This window comes from Lissotriton vulgaris, chromosome 2_1 (assembly GCF_964263255.1).
Source record: "Lissotriton vulgaris chromosome 2_1, aLisVul1.2, whole genome shotgun sequence".
NCBI classification, from domain to species: domain Eukaryota; kingdom Metazoa; phylum Chordata; class Amphibia; order Caudata; family Salamandridae; genus Lissotriton; species Lissotriton vulgaris.
Window position 1 is genome coordinate 1917540926 of NC_141687.1, and position 17758 is coordinate 1917558683.

The 17758-nt window shown below is 41.9% G+C and overlaps 1 protein-coding gene across 11 annotated transcripts in view; it reads left to right on the forward strand.

The window, feature by feature from the left end:
* The first annotated feature begins 1927 nt into the window (after positions 1-1927).
* Positions 1928-17758, forward strand: part of AKAP13 (A-kinase anchoring protein 13) — a 1375395-nt gene continuing 1359564 nt past the window's right edge. For all 11 annotated transcript variants that reach the window (XM_086958098.1, XM_086958099.1, XM_086958104.1 and 8 more), the window contains exon 1: positions 1928-2118. The gene's annotated coding sequence lies outside the window, so the exon portion shown is untranslated. The remainder of the gene's footprint in view (positions 2119-17758) is intronic.

A 17758-nucleotide genomic window follows, 5' to 3' on the forward strand; every position in this document is an offset into this window, starting at 1 on the left:
GAAGACTTCAAGAAACCTACAACCTGACTACAAGTGTCTACTTATACAAAGTACAACAGCACACCTCTGGGTTCACGGCGAGTGACGCTGAGATGTAGCAAACTCCAGCACGCGCATGGATGAGCATATAATAATACATGGTGCAGAGCCTTTCAACGCACATGTCCATTTTATCTTGCTTTTTACACTTTTGAGAACTAAGTAGTAATCTTAGACAGAGGATAGTCATGGCTCAGAGTCTGTATCAAGTGTGCAGTGACACCCACCTATTGTGTTTGCTTCCGGTTAGCAGATTATGCTCTGTAAAATTGCGCGCAATCAAAACCGCTTATGTGAAACAGAGACAGACGAAATTGCTGTTATTTTACTAGTGTGTGTGAGATTTACAGTCAGAATGTAGGTGTTTGTGCATGCGCACGCATGTGTATGGCGTGTACGAGGAAGATGTCACCGTAGCTGTTACAATATTGGGGAGATGGTGTGTTGGTCGAAATGTCTGTGACTGTACTATTATGAAGTGAAATGCGGCACTGGCTGCTGCCTTTGCTCTTTTTCAGATGGCGCCTGAGACCAATAGCAGGAGCAGAGACTTGCCTGCAAGTGATCTAATCTCAATAAGGTGTCAATCTAGCTCCCTGGTGTGAAAAGCCAGCTCTTTTGTGCCCACCTCTGTCTTGGAAACACAAGAGGAGGAAAACACTTCACAATCAGAGGTACACAAGAGAGGACTGTGCTGCAGACTCTCCCTGAAACTGTATTTTTTTCTTTTTGTGAATGATTTTGTATTTTTGCTTATGGGGCCCACTTCTGCAAGCTTTCCTTAGCTGTCCCTACACCACTACAAGCTACCCGCCACTGCTCCCAATGCCACGAGCTTCTACACATTCTAATTTTGGCTTAATATAATTGAACCACTCAGGACAATGTGCTGCCTGGCTAAACACTTACAATGTCCCAAAGGCGAGACCTCTTGGCTATGTCAATCCTTGTTTAGTAAGCACGGGGAAATTAAGTATTTTGCCCAGAATCACAGACTTATATGTCCTCATGTAATGTAACTTCGGGTAAAGTTCGCGCTATAAAAAAAAAGCATTAAATAAATAAGTAAAATAAACTGCTGATCAGATAACGAGGCTCGAACCTGTTTCCCCAGCTCCAAAGTAGGCCCCTCTGGTCGTTACGCCATATCCTCTGCTTTATTATCAACAATGGTGTTCAAATATATAAGGCGTAATAAATTAATGCGTTCTTTCTTTCCCATCTACGAAAGTATGTTTGCCATTTTGATATTTATTTATTTTTTGCTGGACTACACCGTGTTCACTTGTTTGTCTTTCTTTAGTGTTTATCAGCGCCATTTTCAGTCTCCTTGTCCTTTTTTCATTTTCATGCTATTCGTCCGGTTTGGGAATCGGCTCTTCGTATTTTCTTTCGAAGAAGAAAAAGGAATTGGGAGGTTCTTTTCCTCCGCTTACTCTCTGCCTACTTGCCCCGGCTTCGCTCCACGCTCTACCTCCATGCACTCTCCTCGCCTTAGCCCGAGAGATGTCCCGAATAGTTTGAGACGCCCACCTTCCCGGTTTTTTTCTCCATTAACCACGCCTCTGCTTTATACCACCGCCGCCTTCTTTTTCTTCCACGCCCTTTCTACCTTATAAGTCTATCTCCTTTGGTTACTGCGCCGTACTCCGCTAAGTCTCGTCACATTTCCTCTCGTACTTTCTGTCCCTAGCCTTATATTTGGCCCCGCCTTTTTGGCTAGCTCCACCTACCAACCCTGTGCATCTTTCCTTCTCTAGCTTCTCTCACCGGCCCTTAAACTTCCTCTCCGTAGTAGATCAAGTACTTAACTTCCTTTCTTTCTGTCACCTCCTCTTTGCTTTGCTCCTCCCTTGTTCCCCTCCTCCTTTTCCTCCCCCTCCTCGGCTGTTGCAGTGCTCTGCGTCCGGTAACAGTGTGTCAGAGGACAACCCGGAGGACGCCTTTTCCTGGCATTGTATGCGCGCGACTGGGATCCTGGGCGTTTGGGATTTGCAACCTGACTGGGGGTGATCCTGTGAGTGGACGGGCATGCTGCAGGTCGTGGCTGTAGAAAGCGGCGGAGAGCATTCCCGGGAGGTAAGAAACTGCAGACTAGACCCAAACTTTATTTTATGGGAGGTGGGGGCGTGGCGTAGGTGGAGAGGGATGGTGGGGGCTGAGCCCATCCCTCAGCTCCGGCCTTTACAGCGAGACAGTGAGTGAGAAAGAGAGTTCTGTAAGCATGGGAGTTGTTGAGTACATGTTGACAGTTTTTTTTAATTACAGTTACTTTTCTGACGTTGTAAAGTAAGGTACCTACACATATGTACATATTATTGCAACTACCCCTAGCTCTTGCATTATTGAACATTCTATTCCCCATGACTATGCCTTCCCAGTGTTTATTTATTTATTTATTTATTTATTTATTTATGCACTTTTATAAAGCGCGGACTTTACCCGAAGGTGTCAGAGCGCTTCACATAAGGACCAATAATGATATACAGGAACAAAATACAAATGCAAACAATAAGTTACATGGATCAAAGTGACACTAGTGAGCAACCAAAATACATGAGGTAGCAATCGGTGCATTACAGGAGAAAAAAGTGAAATGGGTGCAGGTTACAAAGATGTACAAAATACAAGTCGAAGAATAATACATTTATTGCGGTATTATCCTTGTACCTGTGTTTGGTACTCTTTTGTAACATGCACACACCACTTTTCTCTTGTAACACACTGTTTGCTACCTCTCACGTTTTGTTTGCTTTAGATGCTTGCACAAGTGCCACCATTGCCTACGTAACGTTTGTTCTTGTGCTTGAGTAACTGCCATTTATTGCAGTATTATACATCTAATTGTACTTTGTTTTCTCTTGTAACCTGCACACATGTCACTTTTCCTCCTGTATTGCACAGTTTGCTACCTCATGTATTTTGTTTGCTCACAATTTTCACTTTTGCCCCATGTAACTTAACGTTTGCTTTTGTAATTTGTTCACTTGTAATTTTCTCCTCATGTATCATTACTGTTCCTATTGTGAAGTGCTCTGACGCCTTCGGATAAAGTCCTCGCTGTATAAAAACGCATAAATAAATAAAATTATATCCACCACCGTGAGTTTTCTTACGTACCTTTGACATGACCATAATATGACTTTTTATAGCAATCAAATACAACCTTGCTCGCATTGTAGTCATTTTCGTTATCTAAGTCCATTTAAAGTATCCACACAACGATACTCCCTCCTCCTCCCCCTGTGTATATCCTCAAAATGCTCGTTTGTACACTTATCACGTAAACTCACTGAATTCCATTGAAGTGGTATACTCCCATATAGGTTACCCCGAGTCTACTACTATTGCTCTCCTGGCACATGCTTCCCAATTGACATCGTCCCCAGCGTTGTCCGCACTATGGCCGTTCTAGTGCGCCAGTTTCCTCCTAATTTAACGACTACAGACGTCTCCCAGAGATATTTTATAACCTAAATCTCCACAGGAGTTTACATTAATTGTGGAGAAGTGTGGCTCACTGGTTAGAGCGACAGACTCTGAAGCAGAGATCAGGCCCGGGACCAGGGTTCAAGTCCCGACGCGGCAGGGTCTTGGGCTCAATGTCCGCGGACTCGATAATTCTCGCCTCAGCGCCTACTCTAATCATGGGTCCCACGCTGCAACTCTGGGCAATAGCTTGCTTAATCTCCACAACGGCCCCAACAACACTGGGATGCCTGGCTTCACCTTGGGGGTGCCCAGGAGGGGCATCTCACAGGGAGAGCAAGGTAGGTTTCTACAGCGTTATACAGCACCGGGGCGCCCCGTTGCTGGGGCAGCTGTGCGCTTTACAAGTATACTACATTTACATTGATTGGACATTCCACATACCCCTTTTGCCTTTCTGCACAATAATGTAATTATATCCTCTCCGCTTTTACTCTCCAAAGTCCGGAAAATTCTTTCCTCTAGCTCTGTGAATTTCTCCCAAGTATTAGTCCTCAAGCCTTCTAGTGATTTTCACATTTCTAAAACTCTGCTCGCATGTCTGGCCTCGCCTAAGCCTTCTGTGTGTACCTACCCCATAGGTCTTCTAGAAAGTGACACACAGAATGCCTTCACTTAGATTCTTCAAATGTCAACCCTTCTTTGGCAATATCTACTCAAATGGACCATCAGAAAGCCCCTATCACAGGTGCTGTCATCGCCTGCAAGGGCTTTCCAAGACTAGCACTGCTCTCTTAAGCAGTTAAAAGAGCCACAGTGTAGCTTGCCTTGTTGAACTCTTCAAGGATGCTGAACTCACTTAGTTCTCCCAACCACCATTTGCCACAAACATCGGCTTGAATCAGAAGTAGACCCTAGTGGCGTAAAACGATCACTACTTGACCTTAAGTCTCTAAGGTGTTCTTCAAGGTGGTTACTGTAAAAGTGTTGCCAATCTTAGGGTCCTCATCTCGTGTTGTGTTGAGGCCCTCATGTTCTTAGTCTCACTGGTGACTTTCCCCATTCACCTTCCCAAGTATGTTTGCTCCCTGGAATTGAACAGACAGCAGCAGGATTTCTCTTGTTGGAAATTAAGAGGAACTGTTAGCAAAGGAAAGCGTGGCCCCGTGTGTTAAGATAAGTCAGTGATTGGCTGTAGCGCTGTTTTGTTTGCAGAGTCCTGCCAGGCAACATTTTTTTTTCTTGAAGTTGATTAGGAAAACGCACCTAGACCAAGCACGATAGTTAGGGGCAGATTTAAAACCCCATGTGCCACTTTTGCGTCACTTTTAACATGGGAAAAGTGACGCAAAAGTGGCGCAAGGTGCTTGAAAAATCTGCCCTTTAGATTTTAGTGAAATGCTAGAAAGAGTTACATACACCACTTTTATTCAGATTAAAAGGTCTTTGAATGTAAGCTAAATTTGAAAACTGAAATATATAATATCCTAATAAAAATAGGAAGAATGATGATGGGAAACTGAGATTGTTGTAGAAAAAAGTGAGAAATAAGACAAGTCCATTTCTGGTTTAATACCCTTTATTGACATTGTTGGTTAAATAGAAGCTAATGTATACCTATAGGCAAATTAAACCAAAGTGTGTTGTAAAGCTGGTACACAAGAAACATTGAAATCGATGAGCCATAACTTAGTAAAGGTACAGTACTCATTTGGGTAGTGACAGTTTATTTTCAATGAAACCATTTGTGCTGAGTTTGTCAAAGGCAATGTCAGTGGGAAACTGGTGAAGTTATAGAAAATGGCCTGACCAAGACAAAAAATGTAGCATGAATGTTAGACTAACATTCATGCTACATTTTTTGTCTTGGTCAGGCCATTTTCTATAACTTCACCAGTTTCCCAAAAAGCGTTGCCAATTATATAGTGGTTGGTTTTACCAAATTTCACTAACATATAGCAGAGCACTGGTACAGAATGGTAAGCAGCATTACAAGTATCCATCGGTAACAGACAGGTACAGAACAGGGAGCATCTGCTTCCTGACACAGAACAGATGCTGCACAAGCAGGACTATTAGGCACAGGCAATGTTCCTACTCACATGCTACACAGGTACATTATAATCAGCATCAGTATTTTTTCTGACACTTCCACTAATAGGTACCTGCATGTTTATGATTACCTATTGAAGAAAAACGTGTGTGGGGAGTTTCCTTGCCACAGTAAATAGGGGCAGTACAGACAAGACCGTTATCACTTACAAATTTTGCTTTTTTCTAATAAAGACAGAATCTTAAATTTGTTTCACCCAACAGTGTGCCCTCGACAGATTGGCATGCTGAAAAGGTGGTAGCACTCCAGTCATTAGCCCCTCCTTCCTCTCTCCAATCATGCTGTTGTGCCGGCAGAGAGCCGACTCCACAGGTACTGGGCTTGTTTCTGAAAATGGCTTGCCTTGATATGCTTATCCCCACAGAAGCATAAAGTTCTGCCCTACTAACATAATCCAAGTGCAACAGCCAGCCTCTGAACATGGCCTGTGTCTGCAGGAATAGCAGGCAAGCATGAGGCGAGCAGGAATCTGAGCACTACATGCAGGAGAAGCAAAAGGAAGATAGCAGGTTGGACTCTAAGCACTGCATCCAGGAGAAGCAAAGGGAAGTCAGCAGTGAATGCATGGAAACAATGTAAATGAAAACAAGAGTAAAGCTGAAGGAAGAGTAAATAGACAATAGATGAACTTCTTGTTGACTTGTTTGAGCCTAGCAGGAACATCTATGTAAAGGTCCTCTCAACTCCTGCCTCCAACTCGGACTCCTCTAATGGATATTACAAATTGGTTCAAATATTCTCGGTTAGCTAAGTACCAGCCTCATCCTCTTGGCTTACTTGGTCGATCTAAATGTTCTGCTTGAGGGATTCTTTTAACTTAGACCCTCTGTGTGCTCTACACATGCTTATGCCCCCTAATGTAACCTCACTAGAAGTTCAACAGAAACCTGTTGGCCTTCGACATTAGACTGGTCTTTACACAGGTGTCTAATGATACTTGCATTCTCCACCTGCTTTTTACCACACATTGTTTATCCCCACATTTGGCCTTACAAACTCCCAAGTGTCATTCCCTATACGGTTCAGATGCTCTATCACAAAGTTCTCTTGCTACAAAATTCCTCATCCCATTTGGACATTTGTATGAATATCTCTCTGAATCTGCTGAGCCGACTCAGGCTGTTGAGGTCAGCATAGCGGCTTCAGTGTGGGAAGACCATTTTTGCTGCCTGTACGAAGAAGCTGACCAGGGCTTGTTGAAGCCTCGAGCCGGCTCTTCGCTTGAATATTCGTCTCCCAGGGTTGAGCTAACAGCGCAATCTCTGCCCAATGAGGGCGCTGACCCTTTGCATTTCTCCTTGGAGGAGGTTTCCAAATTACCAGTAGGAAAAGCCCCAGGATTAGATACAATCCCGGGTGACCTATTTAAGAACCAACCTGGGGTTTGGGCTCCCTATTTGCTGCTATTGTTCAACGCAGTCCTCGCTGGAATGGCGGTCCCCAGTACTTGGCTGGGAGCAGAGATTGTACCTATCTTCAAGAAGGGCTCTCCTCTGCTCCCAGCCAACTACAGGCCTATCAGCCTCATTGATGTTTGGCAAAAACTTTTTGCGAGGCTGATTCTAGACCGCCTCCAGGAATGGATGGCGGATCATTCGATCTTAAGTACATTTCAGGCGGGATTCAGGAGCAAGGTGTCAACCACGGACCAACTTTTCCGGCTGGCCCTTCTCTTTTGGAAGACGGTCCGGGTAGAGGGGGAACACTATATACCGTCTTTGTCGACCTTCGTGCGCCATTTGATTTGGTCCCGCGAAGCAAACTCTGGACGGTACTTGCCAAACTTGGTATCCCCTCAGATCTCCTAGATATTATCATCCGCTTACACACGCACAACTATGCACAGGTAAGGTGCGGGAGGTTGGGCTGCCTTTCTAAAAGGTTTCCCGTTGGCAGAGGGGTAAGGCAGGGCTGTGTTCTTGCACCGACCCTGTTCTGCCTCTTTGTCAACGGAGTGATTGACTTTTTAAATAATGTCACTAACTCTGATGCACCCAGGCTTGGTGGCAGCAGGGTGCCTGCAATCATGTTTGCGGATGACACTCTGCTGCTGTCTAAATCCCCTATGGGGATTCAGCGCATTTTGGAGGGGTTCGAGTCTTTTTGTCGAGAACATGGTCTCGAAATAAACGCCACAAAAACTAAGTTTATGATTTTTAATCCCCCAAAAAAACACGACCTAACCCTTCTATAGGCATGAACAGGCTTGAAAGAGTCTATACGTTCGAATATCTGGGCGTGACCATTAATGAGAAATTGGAATGGGGTGATCACCAGGCCAAGTCACAGCTCAGATTGGCACAACTAACAGGGGGAATAATCAGGCTAGTAAATTCCAACAGATCATCTATCAGGCCGCTAGCCCCCCCGTTGGAAATTTACAGACTCCAGGCCATAGGAGCAATCCTCTATGGTAGTGAACTTTGGGGGCATACATGCAGAAAAGATCTGGTCACTCTAGAAAATAAGTTTCTGAGACAACTCCTAAAGTTGCCGGTAAGCACACCACTCTTCCCACTTAGGCTGGATATGGATATGAAGACTCTGAATGAAGTGGTGGGTGTAAAACCCTTAACTTTTTAGAGAAGATTATGGTCCACTCCTGAGTTAGCTAACTATAGACAGGAATTACAGGAAATTCTTGCGTTTCCTGTTATAGAGAAGATTCCTTGGTTCAAATATATAAAATCTGAATTTGACCGGTTGGGCCTTCCGTCCCTTTGGAGCGACCCTGAAGTGGCATGCCAGGGTATGTCCGGCAAACATCTGGTGGCAGCCTTCTACGCATGTAACCTGGCAGCTCGCACACAGGGTACACGTCCAGATTCCTTGGTTAGCACTTTTCTCGGGGTGAAAGACTCTTATAATTTTGAGTCAGTAATCAATGACATTTACCCAAACTTGGCTAGAAAATTATACCTCCAATGGCGGTACAGTACTCTTCCGCTAAGAGCATTCACATGTAAATAGAAACAACAGACCCTGGAAAACTGCCCTGGTTGCAATTTAAGCCTGGAAGACGAACTGCACCTAGTCTTCTTTTGCCCTGCCTACATTGCAGCCAGAAGGTATTGGGTTATACCCTTATGTAAAAATCTAGGGTTTCGCAAATGCTCGGAGGCCTTTAGAATCCTTAAAACTGACTTATCTAAACCGATTGTGTTTGCAATGGCCAAATTTTTAGAAGCAGTATGGCATAAGAGAATGCTCCTACTCCCAAGAGCATTGAATCCTTGAGTCCTTGATTGCTCTTCAAAGTTTTCTGATATGCAGCTATATATAAGGTTTTAGATTTATCTGATCATTTTTTAACTGGAAATTATAAACATTTTAGATTGTTGTAAGGAATCATGGTTGGCTTGTGGGATTGTATATAGGAAAGTTGATGTTCCTTCTTCGTATTTATGTGCCTGTCGATTTTCTGATGAAATGTTTTTTTGTATTTTTTTTTTGTATCAATTTTATGTATATCTTTTATGGCAATTGCCGAAATAAAGATTAATAAAAGAAAAGAATATCTCTCACTTCAAAGACCACTCCCTGTCTTGGATGTATACTCCAAAAATGGGGGATTCTCACTTATGGTGTATTTAAATAATATCTAAAAGTGAGTCAGTATTCCACGTATTGAACTTCTTTTCACAGCTGTAACTTTGTTTATTGTGTGCTCTTATCTTGGATACTTAATTTAGTACAATACAGTCTACCTTCTACATGAAGGAAATCATTTCATACCCTACCATATTTAGGCGTGATGTCTCATTGATTTACAGTTAAATTATTCACTTTTCCACATGAATTGTTATTCAATATTCACAGTTAAATATGGTTTCTACAAAGCATCGTCGTTTTATTAATTTCTTCTGCTCGAAGAAAATGCTTTCTCATACTCCATTTTTGTTGTTGAATTTTTCACATCATTGCATTTTCTTTAGTATTCCATATTTATATTAATCATTTGTATTCTCCAGTGCATTTTGACTGTAAAGGTTCCTTTGCCAGTGTAAAGATTCATCATATCGAACAATTTAGATAAAAAACAGCTAGTATAGTACAGGTTGGCTGGTAACATTTGAGAGTTGTGGGGTGAGCGATGTGCCCCCAAGGCTGCCCAAACTAAAACACCTCCTCCCTTCTAAAGCCCAAAATAAAACAACTACACTAAAATTTAAAATAAATATGGTACTTACCCGCTGCTGCACATCCTCCTCGGTGTTCTGAATGTGCAGTCTGCTGTGGAGCTTCCCTAACCAGTCCATACATTGCTCTCGTGCTATTAACCAGCATGAAAGAAGTACCACGATTGAATGGGGTGGGTTGGCCAGATGCTCCTTCAGGCCCTGGAGGCCTCTGCGTATTCTCCATTTAACTGTCCTAAGACAGCTCGGGATAGGGAGCTTCAAAGTGTGCATGTCACTTTGGCTGTCGCAAGACAGCTGTCCAAACTGACATGTCCACTTTTTAGGGTCCAGCCAGCCACTGCTTCAGTCCTCCATGCTGCCGATAGGCAGCAAAGGACATGCCCTGCATGTCTCAGGGCTCGGGGGCACTGCGGCACGCACAGTAATAAAAATAAAAAAAAGACAATGAAATCATTCCATTGCCATTTTATTTTTTACATGCAACTTGCAGCTGTCGGTGGGGCAGCGCTTCCCCGCCCTCATGGAGCACTGCTATAATAGCGTAGTCCAAGAGAAGATGCCACCAAGTTCTAGCCCTATGACGACCCCCCTTAGTCCCAGGGTTGAAAAATGTTGACCACGCACCACTAGGAAGAATGCATATGTGTATATGTAAATGTGTCTGTAAATGTGTGTGTGTATCTATATATATAAATATATCTATATTTATATATATCTCTATCTAACTTTAAGGAACAGAGGGCAGATGGGAGATAATTTCAAACGATTTATAGGTCATGTGCTACAATATAACAACAGAGTCTCCTGTATGCAGAACCTCTCCAAAAACTGCAATAGTTGGTCCTTTTGGCAAACACAAAATCTACAGACTGTTACTTTAATTTCCCTTTGTCTTTAAATACATAATTATTTTTCACATTTATACTCGGCCCCTTCACTTTTGTTGGCAGCCACTAACTTTGATCTTAGCAGTCACTCACTACATCAGAAATTTACCAGTTATGAGCATAAATAAATAAGGCATTTGTACCTGTTCTGCACAAATCAGCATTTTTGATTGAAAATCATTTGTGGGCAATCTCCGTTTATCTTCAGTTTATTTTGGAGCCAAATACCTTACAGTGAACCATCCTATTATATTGACACACTACCAAAGAATGGTACCCCTTGGCCCACTTCGACCCTTAAACACGAATGTAATCTTAACACGCCCAATTTGTTGGAATTCACATCGAATGACAACGTATTAGGAACCACAATAATTTTCTCAATTCTGGTGTATACTACTTTTTGCAGAAGAGTTTTTTCCCCTGACAGCTGTGATGTGGGGAGTTAAATCTTGCTTCGTCCTTCACTAGCAGGCATGGAGGTTAGTTATTTAGAGTGAGGGCTTGTTCATATCACTGACATGGAGACTCCTCTTGCTGACGAGCTGTTCGGAAATGCATTTGATATTGCCTGCCAGAACCGCCATGTTTCTCACATCACTTGTTTTGTTTCTGTGTAGTCCAGATATGGTACCAAGCTATTTTGGTTTGGCACATTCTTCAAGTACCTAGCACTCTGAAGTTGGTTAAGTAAATTACATTGTAAGATAGTTCACCCAAATCATAAAATCTATTAAGTCAAGTATTCACCTCTTTAGATTTAAGGTATAGTTCTCGTAAACTCTAATGGTCAAGGTTTTAACTTTTTTTTTTTAAATCGTTCGATGAATCAACTGGATTTGTTAGCCTTATTCTCCATTCCTGCTTGTGTGTGTATGTGTGTGTGTGTGTGTATATATAATATTATATATATATATATATTTTTTATTTAATGCCTTAATTGAACTAGCACTCACGTTTATGTGGAAAGTGATCGATTAGAACACAGCAGAAACACTTGTTGACTAACAGACAATTAATTTTCAAGTCAAACAAATGCAATCTATTTTGTTGTTTCACCACTAACTGAGGAGGGGAAGGCCTGTTTTTTTTTCGGTTCTGTGGGTTACTGACACCTTCTTAATGACTTGTTGCGCTTTACAGCCTAGGCTTCCTTAACATAACACAACAGTTTTTGGGTGACAGGTCAGCATAGATGACGTTACTTTGCACCGGCCATTTGCGCGAGGGTTTGGATGAGAGCAGGTGCCCCAGGCCTCCGTAGGCAAGTAATTTGAGAGCCGAGATAAAAAAAATGTTACTCTTGGGTGGCCGATGGATTTTTGGCAGGTTTTTCTTTGCTTAATTAATCCTTATTAATTTAGAAAATATTAGATTGTTTCACATGAAACACCAAAAGCCTCAAGGCGTTATTCATGAAACCGGGACATGCTTTTTGGCAGAATTTGCTTTCCGGCTATTTGTGGCTTCTGAATAGAGCCATTAGCACAGTGCATTGCAGCATTTTAAGGGCAGGTGCTAAAAGTTTTAAGTGAACAGTCCGAGGATCACGCTCAAGTATGCTTCCGAATGCTGTTCGTAATATCTGTAAATTGCTAAACAGCCCCTAGTAAGTCTAGCTTTTTTTTCTAGTTCCATATTGCCTCTCAATTTTTACGCCGTGTCAGTAAGATCAAAAAGGGAAATGCATCCTTCCAAGATAAAAAAAAATAGTTAAAATGTGTGGTAGCTTGCAGTCTGCACACAGGTATTGGAAAAACCCCTGCCTTTCAACCTTGCAACTGTCAGGATTTATTAATCTACCTACTGTGCCTATTTTATCCCCTGGGTTTCTCAAAGCAGTTGGATAATCCCAGATCAGCTGTGCTGACCTCTGGCAATTAGTTCAACTACAGTGTTTACAGTGTGGGATGCATTTTGTTGCACTCACTGGGGTGTCTGAATAGTGCACTTAAACGCACTACTTTTTTTTTATTGTTCAACCCATAATGCTATTCTTAATGATCTGCTCTTCAGTTATTTTCTCCTAAACATAAGCAAACTTGTGTGTGCTATAGTAGAAATACTACTATTCAGGATGTGAATGCAGTTTTGTACAGTTTCTCTGAGCTTAGCAAATGCTTTGTTTTTTCATCTTGGTAACTAACTACATTGTGAATGTTACTTTTTAAAGTGTATGTACCTTGCATGAAACGTATCCTTGATTTCCCACCATGAGTGAACATGGGCCTGCTGATTCGGGTTGTACTACTAAGAGTTAAGTGTAAGTAGTTACATATAAGGATGCTTAATAAAATGTTATAGTGTTCTCGTGCCAAAGCCTCGGCTAAAAGGGTGCTACTGCTGTCTTTTAAGGACTACCTACTGAGTAGAGTGTAAAATAAGAAACCACAGGTTAATTGCACATCTTTTATCTTTTGGTGATGTCTTTAGCTGAAACAGTGTTCACAGCTGTTTTACAGCAAACGTCAACCACCCACCAACATTGGGGGCGCCACAGCTAATGGGAAGCGGAACTGAATTCCTATTTTTTTTAGGTTTGGCACATTTCAATTTATGCCTATACTTGTCTGTCGAGTCCAGAGCAATTATCTCACGACCTAAGAAGTGGCATGCTACATATAAGCATCAATGTTCATAGGATCTTATTACTCACTGAAACACTGGCGTGCAGTTGAGGGAAAGAATACAATTATTACATAACATTGTCTTTTTACAATACTGAATCAGCAGAACAGGAGAAATTCCCTTTCACTCTCAGCTACTCCATATGGCAGTGTTGCCTGAGATGTTGGGTGTCTACTGACCCACTTGGCTCAAATGGAAACTCCCAGTATTGCAATGTGTTTTGTACATTCATTAATTGGAACTTCCTGACCGTAAGAAGAGGTTGAGCCTGCATTTGGCTAACCTGTCTCTTTGAAAATTGAAAACAACAGGCACTTAAGCCTCAATCACCTTATCTTTTTTTCTGTGTACAAGAATTTACACCTTTTGACTCGCTCAGTTTTTTACAGCGAATCTTAAAAATATTGCCCTTGGAGGTTGAATATTTGTATACTTTTTTAACACTTTGATCTTTGACTTATTTCTAGTGTTCAACATTAAACTTACAAGTGCCTGTTTAAAACGCACAGTAGTTTGATATTGATGTGTACAATGTAAAGTTCTAATGTAGTGCATGGCGTATAAATGCTACTTTATTTTTATATCAATTTAAATCACATACTAATATTCTGAAATGTTGCAAATTGTGCAGTATTCCTAAAGAGTTTGACGAATAGTGTATTATCAAAGAACTAATGTCAGAGGAATCATGATTCATATATCTTAAACCTTACTCTTTCAATCATTCATGTATACTCGGAAACTAGTATGACTCCAAGGGGCTATGCCTGTGACAAAACTAGAAAACAATTGCACTATCTCCTTCCCATATCTTAAAGGCATGAAGCCTCCCTTATGTGAACCAAAGATAAAATCTCCATACTTATTATATTTGTCTTCTTTGAGAAATTGGGCTGTTGGTTGAGAGGAGTGAAACCCTACTCAGGCAGCAGCTACAACCTTGTCCGGGTGAACCACAAAAAAGTCACTAAATTAACCTGCGTTTAATCCTCTGGTAGTTTGGTAAAGAAGCAATTGGTCCCAACTCAAAGGCCACACTTAAATTGTAATAAACAAAAACCCCTCACCAATTTGGAAAATAAAGCACATTTTAATACATTATTTGCCACCAGAATGACAAAAATCCAGTCAGTAGAACTGAAGTTATGAAGTATTAACATTTAAAGAGTAAAATAGCAGCAAAAAGATCAAAGTGCTAACCGTAGACATCTAGTTGCATTTGTGGTAAGTTACGGACTGTCACAATTGAGCGCGGTTCAGATACATAAAATGGAATGGTCCTAATCTCTGCTTACCTTTGTACTTAAAATAATTTTTCATGAAAATTGTTTGAGAAAGTACATTTCAACGAGGCAGGGCAGCCAGTTGTGTTCAAGGAGGAGGTGTCATCGTCAGGGAGCCTCTGAAAGAAGTTGTCCTGAAGATTTCTACTTTCGGACAAAGTCTCTTTTTAGGAAGTAAAAAAAAACAGCAGGATAAAGCTGCAGGCTTTATCCCGACAAGGGCTCCACAATGCTAGATACCCTTTCTGCGAGGAGCTGCTAAACAGGATTTGCTGTTGCTGAGAATGCAGTGAGAGCTGCTGCAAAACAAATTGAAGTCCTAGGTTTTGGATTTGGGCTATCTGGGCACCTTTAGCACCACTCCAAAAAGCCTAGTACTAGAGAGGCATCACTTGGGGGATCAGAACACAAGGTTCAAGATGACTGGAGCATTTTTTGTCCCTGAGGCTCTGATCAAGATGCCAGTCAACAAGCCCTTGTAGTCACTCTGGAAGTCCTGGGTCAAGCAGAAAAGTAGGTCTCAAGCAGCAAGGCAGTCCTCTTGGCGCCACAGGTCAGTCCTCTAAGAGTCTCATCGAAGGGCCACAAGTGAACTGAAGAGTGGGTCGTATGGTCCTATTTTTATACCTGATGTCCGCTTCGAAATGGAAGAAACGTCTGGAGTTTTCACCCCCACAAAAGTTTCCTGAATTTCCTACCTCTTTGCCCTGGTCCCAGTCTGTCTGAAGTCACAATAGGCTAGTGTGACGATCTTTGTGTGTGAGCGCAGACAGTGTCTTTGAAGTCCAAGTAGGACTTTGCATAGCTCCACTCCCATCCGGCATTGCATTGCCCATGTAATGTAATGTAACGTGGTCTTATAAACCGCACTATCACCCCATGGGTATCTAGGCGCTAAGATTGCTTTTTACTCCCCTGTTAGCACAAGTTACCATGAGGAGGACTGAACTGCTTGGATTTCATTACTCCCTTGGGTAGAGCCAGGTTTTAAGCATTATCCTGGAGTGTACGAAATCTTATATTTGCCTGAGATTAGGAGGGAGTTTGTTTCATAAATGAGCGGCTGCAGAGCTGAATGCTCCTCCTCCAAATCTAGTGGTTCTCACTCTGGGTGTGCCGACCAGATGAGCTGCAGAGGATCGAAGATATCTTGTTAGGGCATACCAGACACATTTCTTCTGTTGTGGCATCGGCCTGAGTCCATGCAGAGCCTTGAAAACAATGCTTAGTGATTCGAACTGTATCCTTTGTGGAATTGGAAGCCAGTAGAGCTCTTTGTGGGACAGGGATGCAGAAGATCTGCGTGGTTTCTTCAGCGCTAGCTTTGCGGCTATAGTTTTGGATTCTTTGAAGTTTCATGATCAGAAAATTTAGTGTTCCCTGTATCAAAGCATAATAATAGTCCAATCATTGTAATCTGTTGTAAATTATGAAATTACTCCTATGCATGTCATCATCTGGATATTATTTTTGGGTGGCTAACCTTAAACGTTCTCCTTTAGGGTGCTACTATTGGAAAAGCTCTCTTAAAATGACAGCTCAACTTTCACATCCATGTTGTACTCTCTTCTCTCGGGCAACTTACGCTCCTGTGGCTTGCATGCCAGAAAGAAGTTCACTACCTGCTACTTAACATAAGGTTGACAACAAACAAAAACTCAAGAGGTCGAAGAAGCATGCAAGAATTCATGAAATGTAGACTGTGTGGCTTAGATGTAGGAGAGACTGCATATGTGATTTTCTGAGTGTGATAAGAATTTTGAGTCTTCTTTTTTTGGTTTGGAACATTTTCAGTCAAGGATGCACTAAATAGTTGTATGTCAGGCCAGCATAATCTAATGTGCCACAGAATAACACTTAAAATATAGTTCTATTTTTACATTTGAACATACTGTGTTTTGAACAAGTAAATTGTTTATTGATTTTATTTAGGAATTCTAAAGCTGGTGTATTTTATAAATCGTTTTATTGTAATAGTTTTAAATGTATTTATTTTTAAGCAAGAACCTTCCTCGTTAAGATCATTTTTGCTTTCCTTTTGGAAATATTAATGTAATATTTCCATCAGATGCTTTTAATTTGGAGCACCTGATTTATTAGCTTAGCAATTGAAGAGCAGCACGCCCTTATGGGCTATTTATTACAGTTTAAGTGTAGAAAAGTCTGAGGGTTCATACATTCCATCCAATTTTTAAGTGTTGTTCTGTCTATTCGATTGTCCCTGATTCCTGTAAAGATTGTCTTCTCTGTCCATTTTTGGGAAAAAAGGTTCACTTGAGAATCATTTAAATTACATAGTGAGCAATTGTTTGTATGTTTGTGTGGAAATCTTTACAAATGTATGCCTTCCTCAGTTGAAGGATTGGTTTGCAAGGAAAGAGCTTATTAACCATATCAATTTGATTTTAGAAATGATATTTTAGGCTCTGCAGACTGTTTTGTTACTTCTTGTCTAGCAATATAATAAATTGAAAGTAAAGCTGCTATGGGGGAGGAAGATGGTGGATTGACTCGGAATAGGAGAGCAGGCACACTGAAAGCTCCCGCATAGGATGAAAAGGCTGGATTTTATGAAAATACTTGGAGACGGAGAAGAAGACTAGCTACGGATATTGAATAGAATATTAAAAAGCCTAAAACTACCGAAATTGAGGACAAATGCTGGCCACTGTCGGATGGCTGCTGTTAGCGTCCTGGGTTGCTCGCTGGGTGATTGGATACCACTACTCGGCGACTGGTTGAGACTACCCGCAACTCCGGTTCTCCTATCTGGCAGAAACATGGCCCAGCCGAAGACGGTGGCGAGAGGGCCGCGAGTGGCCCGCGTTCCACAAATCCGCAGGAGGTTCTGCGGCGGCAGCTGGTACAGAGGAGCTAATGTCAGTTGCCCAGAAGGCAAGTTCTTCAAGGGGTACTTCAAGAGTAGGTAAGCCGCTACTAAAACTGCTACAATGGAGCAAAGTGTCAGAGCTGTCAGCGGGAGACAAAATTGTGGACGAAATTTTAGAGGCAATTCCAGTGGACAAGTAAACGTGGACTATTGCCAAAATGAGTGTCAAGATGCATGGTCACTCGATCCTGGGCAGGACCAGTTCTGGCAAGGGGCAATAAAGTGTGTTGACAAGGCGGGGCAAATTAAGGATACAAGGAATTCGCCTGAATTGCTATCTGAGACTGGGTACACTGTAGCAAGTAAAGCCGATTGCGGGTCTAGTGGTAGGGGAGAGCAAAAACAAA